General features: G+C 45.3%; 1 pseudogene; it reads left to right on the forward strand.

Moving 5' to 3' along the window:
* Positions 1-1,371: 1,371 nt before the first annotated feature.
* On the forward strand, positions 1,372-3,193 carry LOC120968761 (uncharacterized; annotated as a pseudogene).
* The last annotated feature ends 9,459 nt before the right edge of the window (positions 3,194-12,652 follow it).

Below are 12,652 nucleotides of genomic sequence, written 5' to 3' on the forward strand. Positions count from 1 at the left end.
TGGATCGGTGTCCTTTTCAATCCATGCATGCTAAACAAGTAGTCCAGCGGGCTCCCTCCCAGTCATGTATTGGTAGTTTTCATGGGAACGATTATCGATGTGTTATATTTCTTTCTCTTTGCACGTTTGCGTCTGAAAAAATCATCTCCCACTTTACATCTTAATGCCACGCTCTATAGAGAATAATTACTATCCATTATATAGTTTGAATTTTATCCTATTGTTTCACTCTATATAGGGTAATTGCTAATCATGGAATGGCCTCTTCTAGAAAATGTTCTTTTTGCAGTGGATCTTCTAAAGGACTTTACTAAGTGTTCATACTTCATACACATATACTCCCTCTGTAAAAAAATACAAGACCTTTTAGATCACTAAATCATATTAACTACAATTACATGTGCCTATACTTTGTACTATTTGCCTTCTAAGTATGCCATGGCACACAAACATGGAGAATATTTTTTTTAAAGTTCTCTAGAGCTCAGCATAATGGCTCTCGTAGCGTCAGGCAACAAAACAAGCTTTTGAACCCTGATGCATTGTTCAATCCATCCTGAAACCGTGTATTGTTTCTCCGTGATTCAAGTGCAAGCAGCAATGCTGGCTGCACCTAGACAGTGTAAACTTCTATCTTATATTGTATTACATTTAATTTGATATCGATCAATATGTGGTTTTCCTCTGATGTGCCCACAATTTACATGCTTTTCTGATAGTAGTCATCTTTTATGCTTTACTAACATACGTGTAACTTGACTAAATTAATAACTGAACCATGCAGTAGAGATGTTCTCTATGTGCAATTCTACAACTACTTTGATTGCTTTGCTCTGGTGTGGATTATATTTTTCTTGGTTCCGTGTGTCACTTGCACCATTTGTTGATTTGTGATGATATGCTCTTTGAGATGACCAGGATTGGAAGAGAATCAGTTGCACCATTTGTTGATTTGTGATGATATGCTCTTTGAGATGACCAGGATTGGAAGAGAATCAGTTACAATTGGTGTTATATATCTCTTAAAGTAATGTATTCCCTAAAAACAATTTGTGGTTCAAGGTCTATGGAGCAATTCCAGGGAAAACTGTTTATTTTCAAGATTTATATTGTAAACTTATTTTTCACCAATTATGTATACTTACTAAACAGTATGGTTTTACCCCCTTCTTATATTTGTCGTATGCCGGCATTAATACTAAACAATATGGGTTTACCCCTTCTCATATTTGTTATATGCATGCATCAATTAAAGATATGGTTTTATCCGCTTCTCATATTTGTTTTATGCAAGCATCAATCTGTGATGAATTTGAATGACACACTATTAACTTACATAATAAGAACCTTAAGGGTGAAAAAACGCAAGCAATGGCAAGGTATTAACAATCTATTTTTAGTGAAGCTGAACAACACGATGTATTTTAATGGCTCTCTTGACCTGTTGCATATTTTAGGTTCAGGTTGAGCCAGATTTTACTCATATGAGAAATGTAAAGTTTGTACCGTCATGTTTTAGTTGTTAAAATGCTTACCATGTCAACACGATAATGCATTGTGTTGTTGTGAGTTGTCATTTTCAGTATTCATTCTTTTCTGCAGCACACCAACTTTACACAGACATCTTACATTTTTCTCCCAGTATATGATTTCGAAAGCTTACTTTTCTCTTCCAGTGCATATTTTGGAGAGAGAAAAACTTAGCTCATGAATGAAGATTTGTATGCACGGTCTACTTGGTTTATACTACAATCACTGTGCTTTTTCTTTGTGTGGCGTATTCCCATCGCACTAGCTATGTTTCTTATTGTTGTATATGTTTTTTCCTCTTAATGTTGTATAAGATAATGACCAGTCTAAAAGCTCAGTGAAATGTGTCTACTTTTGCCTGGCTAAGGCTGAGTATCAATTGCTATGTCATGAATACAAGTTAGTCACCAGTCAAACAAAAAAACTGCAACAGATGGGAGTACCTATTGGTATTCTTTCGTATACATAAAAATTGGCACCTCCAATATACGCAAACATTAACTTGATGTAGCTTAAGTATATATATGGTCATAAATTACTGATTCAGGCATAGGTTCATGCACATTGTTTGCCCCATGTATGAACTCTATCATGTTAACTACTTATATGACACTCCCTTGGCTAATGGTGCCTTGTCATATTTTTTTTAAATAAGTGCCTTCATATACTGAAATTAATGAAAGGAAGTTACCATCATAGCATACCCTTGTCTTAAAGAATGGCATAGTGAGAATAAATGAAACTTATTAGAGATGTATTAATGTGTATTGTAGCATGCATGCTTCCAAAAATATGCCTCTTTTCAATTTATCTTCCTAAGTGCATGGTTCTTTTATCTTAATCAAGTAACATTTGTTATAAATAGTAAACACACTCCATATATGGATACAACGTATCGACATGCGCGGCGTGCCGCCGCGCGGGCTATGCTAGTTATAGTTATTCCATTTCACCTTTCTCTATGTCCATCTCTATGTGTTTAACTGGTGCAGTCAGCGTGCGGATCACCGGAGTCCAACCCGGAGTTCGATCGGCATTCCGAGAGGCGCGCGCTCGTGGAGCCGTCGCCTCTTCCGGAAGCCGCTGTCGTGCACGACAAAGGAGCCGTAAAGAAGGAGAAAATCCAAGGTCTTCGCCGGCGTGGCGCGGTTGCGGCTCGACGTGCTTCAGCAGAGGATCGATAGCAAGTCACGAAAGAATCCCCGCCGCCTCCGCCTCCGCCGTAGGCCCGTAGAGCACGAGGCGGGTAGTTGTGTACCTGACGAGCCTCCGCAGCATCCGGGAGACGTACGACGACTGCAGGGCCAAAAATGCTACACTTACAGATAGCTTGCCACGGATTGCACCTACGGACTCCCTCCCCACCAATCCCTGCACCCCCCTGATTTTCGCTGTGGGGTCGTCCTCATCCCAACTTCCAAGCAAATAATGACACATCATCCCGTAACATCAGTCCCGTATGAATTTCCTGTAAGTGTAGCATCGCTGCTGCAGGGCGGCGAGCACGACCCTGTCCAGCTACGGCGTGCACGTCGACGAGCGCGACCTGTCGATGCACGCAGGGTACAAGGACGAGCTGCGCGAGGATGAGGACGGCGCCGGGGCGTTCAGGCGGTGCCCGGACTGCAACGAGAACGGGCTACTGAGATGTCCAATCTGTTAATGACTCTGTGCTAATTGCTTGAATTTTTGTTGTTGTTGTTGTTAGTGTGCCTTCTCTCTTGCTAGTGCCGACGAGTTCATTGCCATCCATCCTGGACTGATCCGCTGATCTGATCCGGTCGATCTGTGAAGATACCTCTCTGTCGATTCAAACGCGCGAGGAATAACCAGTTGCTTGTGAGAGGAGAACCATTGCACTGCCCTCGCCCTGTGTCTGTCCGACTGAACCATGTGAACAGATGTTCTTCAGAGTCAAGCTGCTACTCTAGTAGGAGTATGTTCGAAGTGTGAACCATGTGACTTGTGGGTGGTCGTGTGAAGAAATGGAAAGAATCGGGGCACCAAAACAATGCCGGACAAAAGGGAAACTGAAGCCAGTTGCGCCCACGTTGTACATGTACCCCCCTCGGAGAATCAATGCCGTCGAGACCATAGTGGCCATGGCCTCCTATGGGCAACCAGCTGCCATCCAGGACGAAGGCTTTTCACCGAGGTCAGGGCATCTCTAAACCGGACTCTTGAACCGCCCGTAACCGTTCAGATTGCACGGTCCGGACCATAGAAGACATGCAACGCGGACTTGTATCTGTCTGCCGAGCAGTCCTGACATACTTTTTCGGGCAAACACAAGACAAAGTGGGGGGAGGGAGGGGGGATTGCGGGAGTACAAACAGCAGTCACATAGCACTCGGACACCCCCGACCCATCCAAAACCCCTCCCGGACCCCACGACCCCATCCTCTTATTTTCTCTACTTCATTTTTTTCACACTTGCCTTTGCCGCCGCTCCATCACCCCGGCCGCCATGTCGCACCCCTGCCGGAACTCGACAAGGCCGTCACCTCCAGCGGTACACCTGGACTCCATGCCATCGTTCCACACCTCTCCTCAGATTGCCGCTAAGGGAACCATCTGCTCCTACAATGCTCATCATGTGCGGCAATTGTCCGGTGAATTGTCCGAGCTAAAAAATTTATACCTTCTTCTTTGGAACAATGGATTTGGATATGGAGTACATCTACGAGCACCATGTTGAGTCGTCCGACCAGGATCACTACACGGATGGGACAGCAATGATGCAGGTGGTGTATGCAGGCGCGGAGCGTGCGGAGGAGCATGTTCTCAATTTCAAGGATCGATCAAGGGTCATCGAGTGCTCAACCGCAACCGGGCGCGCGGCCATTTGACGTTGATGGACGATTATTTTGCCCCCGATGCCCTCTTCGCCTACATTTTTCGCCGGCGATTTTGGATGCGCAAATATGTCTTCGATCGTCCGTACCATGGCGCCCGGTCCTTTGATGACTACTTCATCTTGAAGAAGGATGTCGTGGGAAGGATTGAGTTCTCTGGTTATCAGAAGTGCACGGCCGCACTGCGGATGCTTGCATATGGCTGGCACGGTCGCTGATTCGTGGGGCGAGTACCTACGGATGTCCAAGAGCACATGTGAAGATGCCATGGTCAGGTTTGCAACTGTCGTGGTTGAGGTGTTTGGACCTCAATACCTGAGAGAACCAACTGTCACAGACATCAATAGGCTCTTGGCAATCTCAAAAGCAAGAGGGTGGCTAGGTTTGCTCAGATCACTTGACTGCAAGCATTAGAAATGGAAGAACTGCCCAAAAGCTTTGCAAGGGCAATATCTATTAGAAGTATGCCCTAGAGGCAACAATATTGTATTATTGTATTTTCGTGTTCATAATTTAGAGTTTATATTCTATGCTATAATTGTTATGATCCTGGAATATGAGATTCAATGAAAAACTCATATGCACGTGAAGAACGATAAACAGTAAAATAGGATTCCTAGTCTCGCCTATAAGATTAGCTCAAGTGTTGTTCATGATCATGTTTTCTGGATCTTGAGATATACTTAAAAGTGACGATAGTCTCAAAACAACATTGAGAGTATGTCGTTAAAAGAACGACTGTATTGAATCGACCCAAACTTGTTTGTTATACTTTGAGATAATATCGTCATAAGTCAATTGCTATAACACAGAGTGTTAACGTGTGTTTTAGTTCCTTAGACCATGATAGTATCATAGTCACTTCTTACCGTACGATGAGCTTTGAGGTTGCTCAAACTTCATCTGTAATACGGTGATCATAACGACAATTTACAGGTTCATTGGAAAGTTTGACAAGGGGCACAATAGCTCCAGAGTAGAATTTGCTCCTCCGGCGATGGAGAGATATTCTTACGGGCCTCTCGTTGTGACGGCATCCATCATCGTCTGGCCAGACACAGGTGACAACGTCACGGGGATGCCGAAACATGTCAACGAGAAAGAAGAACAAAACAGGTAATGAGGAGACCAGTATAGTGAGCATGTGTATGACTCAAGAGGATACCGATATATCTCACCTCGGGTTTTGTAAAGTATCGGGAAGCAAAGGAACATCACATGATAACCAAAGGTTCACTCTAATATCATTCATGTAATCATAGGAATCGATATGGACGTTCATGGTTCTGCTATCGGTCATTGAACGAAGCAGTTTTGTTCATGTCTATGTTTACCGAACCTACGGGGTCAAAAGCTTAAGGTAATCACGATATGTTGAGTGTTAGTAGGACAAGAGTATCCAGGATTTATTTGTGGAATTGTTCCATTAATATTCAAAATAGTTTCAAGAGGAACCGAAAGCGTTTCCGGGTCACCGGAAGGGTTTCGGAGTTTATCGGGCAATACCGGGTATTCCCGATAAATAATATATAGGTGAAAAATGTTTTTGGTGATGTTAAATTAATGATAAAAGACTCCAGTAATTGTTAGGAGGCTTTTATATTTTATTTAATATCAACGGGCCTTAAAAGGCTATGAGGTGGAAGGCAACCTGGGCCACAAGGGCCCAAGAGGGGAAGCTCTATTGGGAAACGTTGCATGGAAAAAAAATCTACGCACACGCAATGATCTATCCATGGAGATGCATAGCAACGGGGGGGGGGGGTGTCTACGTACCCTCATTGTTGGGGATCGTAGCAGAATTTTAAAATTTTCTGCGCATCACCAAGATCCATCTATGGAGTCTACTAGAAACGAGGGGAAAGGAGTGCATCTACATACCCTTGTAGATCGTGAGCGGAAGCGTTCAAGTTAACGGGGTTGATGGAGTCGTACTCGCCGTGATCCAAATCACCGATGACCGAGCGCCGAACGGACGGCACCTCCGCGTTCAACACACGTACGGAGCAGCGACGTCTCCTCCTTCTTGATCCGGCAAGGGGGAAGGAGAGGTTGATGGAGATCCAGCAGCACGACGGCGTGGTGGTGGAAGTAGCGGGGATCCCGGCAAGGCTTCGCCAAGCGCAAGCGGGAGGGAGAGGTGTTGCAGGGGGAGAGGGAGGCGCCAGGGGCTGGTGTTCTGCTGCCCTCCCTCCCCCCCACTATTTATAGGGGTCCGGGGGGGGCGCCGGCCACCCTGGAGATCCCATCTGGGGGCGGCGGCGGCCAAGGGGGTGGCTTGCCCCCCAAGGCAAGTGGGGCGCCCCCCACCCCTAGGGTTTCCAACCCTAGGCGCAGGGGGAGGCCCATGGGGGGCGCCCCAGCCCACTAAGGGCTGGTTCCCTTCCCACTTCAGCCCATGGGGCCCTCCGGGATAGGTGGCCCCACCCGGTGGACCCCCGGGACCCTTCCGGTGGTCCCGGTACAATACCGATAACCCCCGAAACTTTCCCGGTGGCCGAAACTGGACTTCCTATATATAATTCTTCACCTCCGGACCATTCCGGAACTCCTCGTGACGTCCGAGATCTCATCCGGGACTCCGAACAACTTTCGGGTTTCCGCATACTAATATCTCTACAACCCTAGCGTCACCGAACCTTAAGTGTGTAGACCCTACGGGTTCGGGAGACATGCAGACATGACCGAGACACCTCTCCGGTCAATAACCAACAGCGGGATCTGGATACCCATGTTGGCTCCCACATGTTCCACGATGATCTCATCGGATGAACCACGATGTCGAGGATTCAATCAATCCCGTATACAATTCCCTTTGTCAATCGGTACGTTACTTGCCCGAGATTCGATCGTCGGTATCCCAATACCTTGTTCAATCTCGTTACCGGCAAGTCACTTTACTCGTACCGTAATGCATGATCCCGTGGCTAACTCCTTAGTCACCGAGTGGGCCCAGAGATACCTCTCCGTCATACGGAGTGACAAATCCCAGTCTCGATCCGTGCCAACTCAACAGACACTTTCGGAGATACCCGTAGTGTACCTTTATAGTCACCCAGTTACGTTGTGACGTTTGGTACACCCAAAGCACTCCTACGGAATCCGGGAGTTGCACGATCTCATGGTCTAAGGAAATGATACTTGATATTGGAAAAGCTCTAGCAAATGAACTACACGATCTTTTGTGCTATGCTTAGGATTGGGTCTTGTCCATCACATCATTCTCCTAATGATGTGATCCCGTTATCAATGACATCCAATGTCCATAGTCAGGAAACCATGACTATCTGTTGATCATCGAGCTAGTCAACTAGAGGCTTACTAGGGACACGTTGTGGTCTATGTATTCACACATGTATTACGATTTCCGGATAACACAATTATAGCATGAACAATAGACAATTATCATGAACAAGGAAATATAATAATAACCATTTATTATTGCCTCTAGGGCATATTTCCAACAGTCTCCCACTTGCACTAGAGTCAATAATCTAGTTACATTGTGATGAATTGAACACCCATAGAGTTCTGGTGTTGATCATGTTTTGCTCTAGGGAGAGGTTTAGTCAACGGATCTGCTACATTCAGGTTCGTATGTACTTTACAAATATCTATGTCTCCATTTTGAACACTTTCACGAATGGAGTTGAAGCGACACTTGATATGCCTGGTCTTCCTGTGAAACCTGGGCTCCTTGGCAAGGGCAAGCTCCAGTGTTGTCACATAAGAGGGTCATCGGGCCCGACGCATTGGGAATCACCCCTAGGTCGGTAATGAACTCCTTCATCCAGATTGCTTCTTGCGCTGCCTCTGAGGCTGCCATGTACTCCGCTTCACATGTAGATCCCGCCACCACGCTTTGCTTGCAACTGCACCAGCTTACTGCCCCTCCATTCAAAATATACACGTATCCGGTTTGTGACTTCGAGTCATCCAGATCTGTGTCGAAGCTAGCGTCGACGTAACCCTTTACGACGAGCTCTTCGTCACCTCCATAAACGAGAAACATATCCTTAGTCCTCTTCAGGTACTTCAGGATATTCTTGACCGCTGTCCAGTGTTCCATGCCGGGATTACTTTGGTACCTTCCTACCAAACTTACGGCAAGGTTTACATCAGGTCTGGTACACAGCATGGCATACATAATAGACCCTATGGCCGAGGCATAGGGGATGACACTCATCTTTTCTCTATCTTCTGCCGTGGTCGGGCATTGAGCCGTGCTCAATTGCACACCTTGCAATACAGGCAAGAACCCCTTCTTGGACTGATCCATATTGAACTTCTTCAATATCTTGTCAAGGTACGTACTCTGTGAAAGACCAATGAGGCGTCTTGATCTATCTCTATAGATCTTGATGCCTAATATATAAGCAGCTTCTCCAAGGTCCTTCATTGAAAAACACTTATTCAAATAGGCCTTTATACTTTCCAAGAATTCTATATCATTTCCCATCAATAGTATGTCATCCACATACAATAAGAGAAATGCTACAGAGCTCCCACTCACTTTCTTGTAAACACAGGCTTCTCCATAAGTCTGTGTAAACCCAAACGCTTTGATCATCTCATCAAAACGAATGTTCCAACTCCGAGATGCTTGCACCAGCCCATAGATGGAGCGCTGGAGCTTGCATACCTTGTTAGCATTCTTAGGATCGACAAAACCTTCCGGCTGCATCATATACAATTCTTCCTTAAGAAAGCCGTTAAGGAATGCAGTTTTGACGTCCATTTGCCATATCTCATAATCATAGAATGCGGCAATTGCTAACATGATTCGGACGGACTTCAGCTTCGCTACGGGTGAGAAAGTCTCATCGTAGTCAACCCCTTGAACTTGTCGATAACCCTTAGCGACAAGTCGAGCCTTATAGATGGTCACGTTACCATCCGCGTCTGTCTTCTTCTTAAAGATCCATTTATTTTCTATGGCTCGCCGATCATCGGGCAAGTCAGTCAAAGTCCATACTTTGTTTTCATACATGGATCCTATCTCGGATTTCATGGCTTCTAGCCATTTGTCGGAATCCGGGCCCGCCATCGCTTCTTCATAGTTCGAAGGTTCACCGTTGTCTAACAACATGATTTCCAGGACAGGGTTGCCGTACCACTCTGGTGCGGAACGTGTCCTTGTGGACCTACGAAGTTCAGCAATAACTTGATCCGAAGCTTCATGATCATCATCATTAACTTCCTCCCCAGTCGGTGTAGGCACCACAGGAACATCTTCCCGTGCTGCGCTACTTTCCGGTTCGGAAGGGGTGACTATCACCTCATCAAGTTCCACTTTCCTCCCACTCACTTCTTTCGAGAGAAACTCTTTCTCCAGAAAGGACCCATTCTTGGCAACAAAGATCTTGCCTTCGGATCTGAGGTAGAAGGTATACCCAATGGTTTCCTTAGGGTATCCTATGAAGACGCATTTTTCTGACTTGGGTTCGAGCTTTTCAGGTTGAAGCTTCTTGACATAAGCATCACATCCCCAAACTTTTAGAAACGACAGCTTAGGTTTCTTCCCAAACCATAATTCATACGGTGTCGTCTCAATGGATTTCGACGGAGCCCTATTTAAAGTGAATGCGGCAGTCTCTAAAGCATAGCCCCAAAATGAGAGCGGTAGATCAGTAAGAGACATCATAGATCGCACCATATCCAATAGAGTGCGATTACGACGTTCGGACACACCGTTTCGCTGAGGTGTTCCAGGTGGCATGAGTTGTGAAACGATTCCACATTTCTTTAAGTGCGTACGAAATTCGTGACTTAAATATTCTCCACCACGATCTGATCGTAAGAACTTTATTTTCCTGTCACGTTGATTCTCAACCTCACTCCTAAATTCCTTGAACTTTTCAAAGGTTTCAGACTTGTGTTTCATTAGGTAGACATACCCATATCTACTTAAGTCATCAGTGAGAGTGAGAACATAACGATATCCTCCGCGAGCCTCAACACTCATTGGACCGCACACATCGGTATGTATGATTTCCAATAAGTTGGTTGCTCGCTCCATTGTTCCGGAGAACGGAGTCTTGGTCATCTTACCCATGAGGCATGGTTCGCACGTGTCAAATGATTCGTAATCAAGAGACTCCAAAAGTCCATCTGCATGGAGTTTCTTCATGCGCTTGACACCAATGTGACCAAGGCGGCAGTGCCACAAGTATGTGGGACTATCGTTATCAACTTTACATCTTTTGGTATTCACACTATGAATATGTGTAACATCACGTTCGAGATTCATTAAGAATAAACCATTGACCAGCGGGGCATGACCATAAAACATATCTCTTAAATAAATAGAACAACCATTATTCTCGGATTTAAATGAGTAGCCATCTCGAATTAAACGAGATCCAGATACAATGTTCATGCTCAAAGCTGGCACTAAATAACAATTATTGAGGTTTAAAACTAATCCCGTAGGTAAATGCAGAGGTAGCGTGCCGACGGCGATCACATCGACCTTGGAACCATTCCCGACGCGCATCGTCACCTCGTCCTTCGCCAGTCTCCGCTTATTCCGCAGCTCCTGTTTTGAGTTACAAATATGAGCAACCGCACCGGTATCAAATACCCAGGAGCTACTACGAGTACTGGTAAGGTACACATCAATTACATGTATATCACATATACCTTTGGTGTTGCCGGCCTTCTTGTCCGCTAAGTATTTGGGGCAGTTCCGCTTCCAGTGACCACTTCCCTTGCAATAAAAGCACTCAGTCTCAGGCTTGGGTCCATTCTTTGACTTCTTCCCGGCAACTGGCTTACCGGGCGCGGCAACTCCCTTGCCGTCCTTCTTGAAGTTCTTCTTACCCTTGCCTTTCTTGAACTTAGTGGTTTTATTCACCATCAACACTTGATGTTCCCATTTGATCTCCACCTCCGCTGATTTCAGCATTGAATATACCTCAGGAATGGTCTTTTCCATCCCCTGCATATTGAAGTTCATCACAAAGCTCTTGTAGCTCGGTGGAAGCGACTGAAGGATTCTGTCAATGACCGCGTCATCTGGGAGATTAACTCCCAGCTGAGACAAGCGGTTGTGTAACCCAGACATTCTGAGTATGTGCTCACTGACAGAACTATTTTCCTCCATTTTACAGCTGAAGAACTTGTCGGAGACTTCATATCTCTTGACCCGGGCATGAGCTTGGAAAACCATTTTCAGCTCTTCGAACATCTCATATGCTCCATGTTTCTCAAAACACTTTTGGAGCCCCGGTTCTAAGCTGTAAAGCATGCCGCACTGAACGAGGGAGTAATCATCAGCACGTGATTGCCAAGCGTTCATAATGTCTTGGTTCTCTGGGATGGGTGCTTCACCTAGCGGTGCTTCTAGGACATAATCTTTCTTGGCAGCTATGAGGATGATCCTCAGGTTCCGGACCCAGTCCGTATAGTTGCTGCCATCATCTTTCAGCTTGGTTTTCTCTAGGAACGCGTTGAAGTTGAGGGCAACGTGGGCCATTTGATCTACAAGACATATTGTAAAGATTTTAGAGTAAGTTCATGATAATTAAGTTCATCTAATCAAATTATTCAATGAACTCCCACTCAGATAGACATCCCTCTAGTCATCTAAGTGAAACATGATCCGAGTTAACTAGGCCGTGTCTGATCATCACGTGAGACGGACTAGTCAAGATCGGTGAACATCTCCATTTTGATCGTATCTTCTATACGACTCATGCTCGACCTTTCGGTCTTCCGTGTTCCGAGGCCATGTCTGTACATGCTAGGCTCGTCAAGTCAACCTAAGTGTATTGCGTGTGTTCCGAGGCCATGTCTGTACATGCTAGGCTCGTCAACACCCGTTGTATGCGAACGTTAGAATCTATCACACCCGATCATCACGTGGTGCTTCGAAACAACGAACCTTCGCAACGGTGCACAGTTAGGGGGAACACTTTCTTGAAATTATTATAAGGGATCATCTTACTTACTACCGTCATTCTAAGCAAATAAGATGCAAAACATGATAAACATCACATGCAATCAAATAGTGACATGATATGGCCATTATCATTTTGCTCCTTTGATCTCCATCTTCGGGGCGCCATGATCATCTTCGTCACCGGCATGACACCATGATCTCCATCATCATGATCTCCATCATTGTGTCTTCATGAAGTTGTCACGCCAACGATTACTTCTACTTCTATGGCTAACGCGTTTAGCAATAAAGTAAAGTAATTTACATGGCGTTATTCAATGACACGCAGGTCATACAAAAAATAAAGACAACTCCTATGGCTCCT

Source organism: Aegilops tauschii, chromosome 7 (assembly GCF_002575655.3).
Source record: "Aegilops tauschii subsp. strangulata cultivar AL8/78 chromosome 7, Aet v6.0, whole genome shotgun sequence".
Classification (NCBI taxonomy): Eukaryota; Viridiplantae; Streptophyta; class Magnoliopsida; order Poales; family Poaceae; genus Aegilops; species Aegilops tauschii.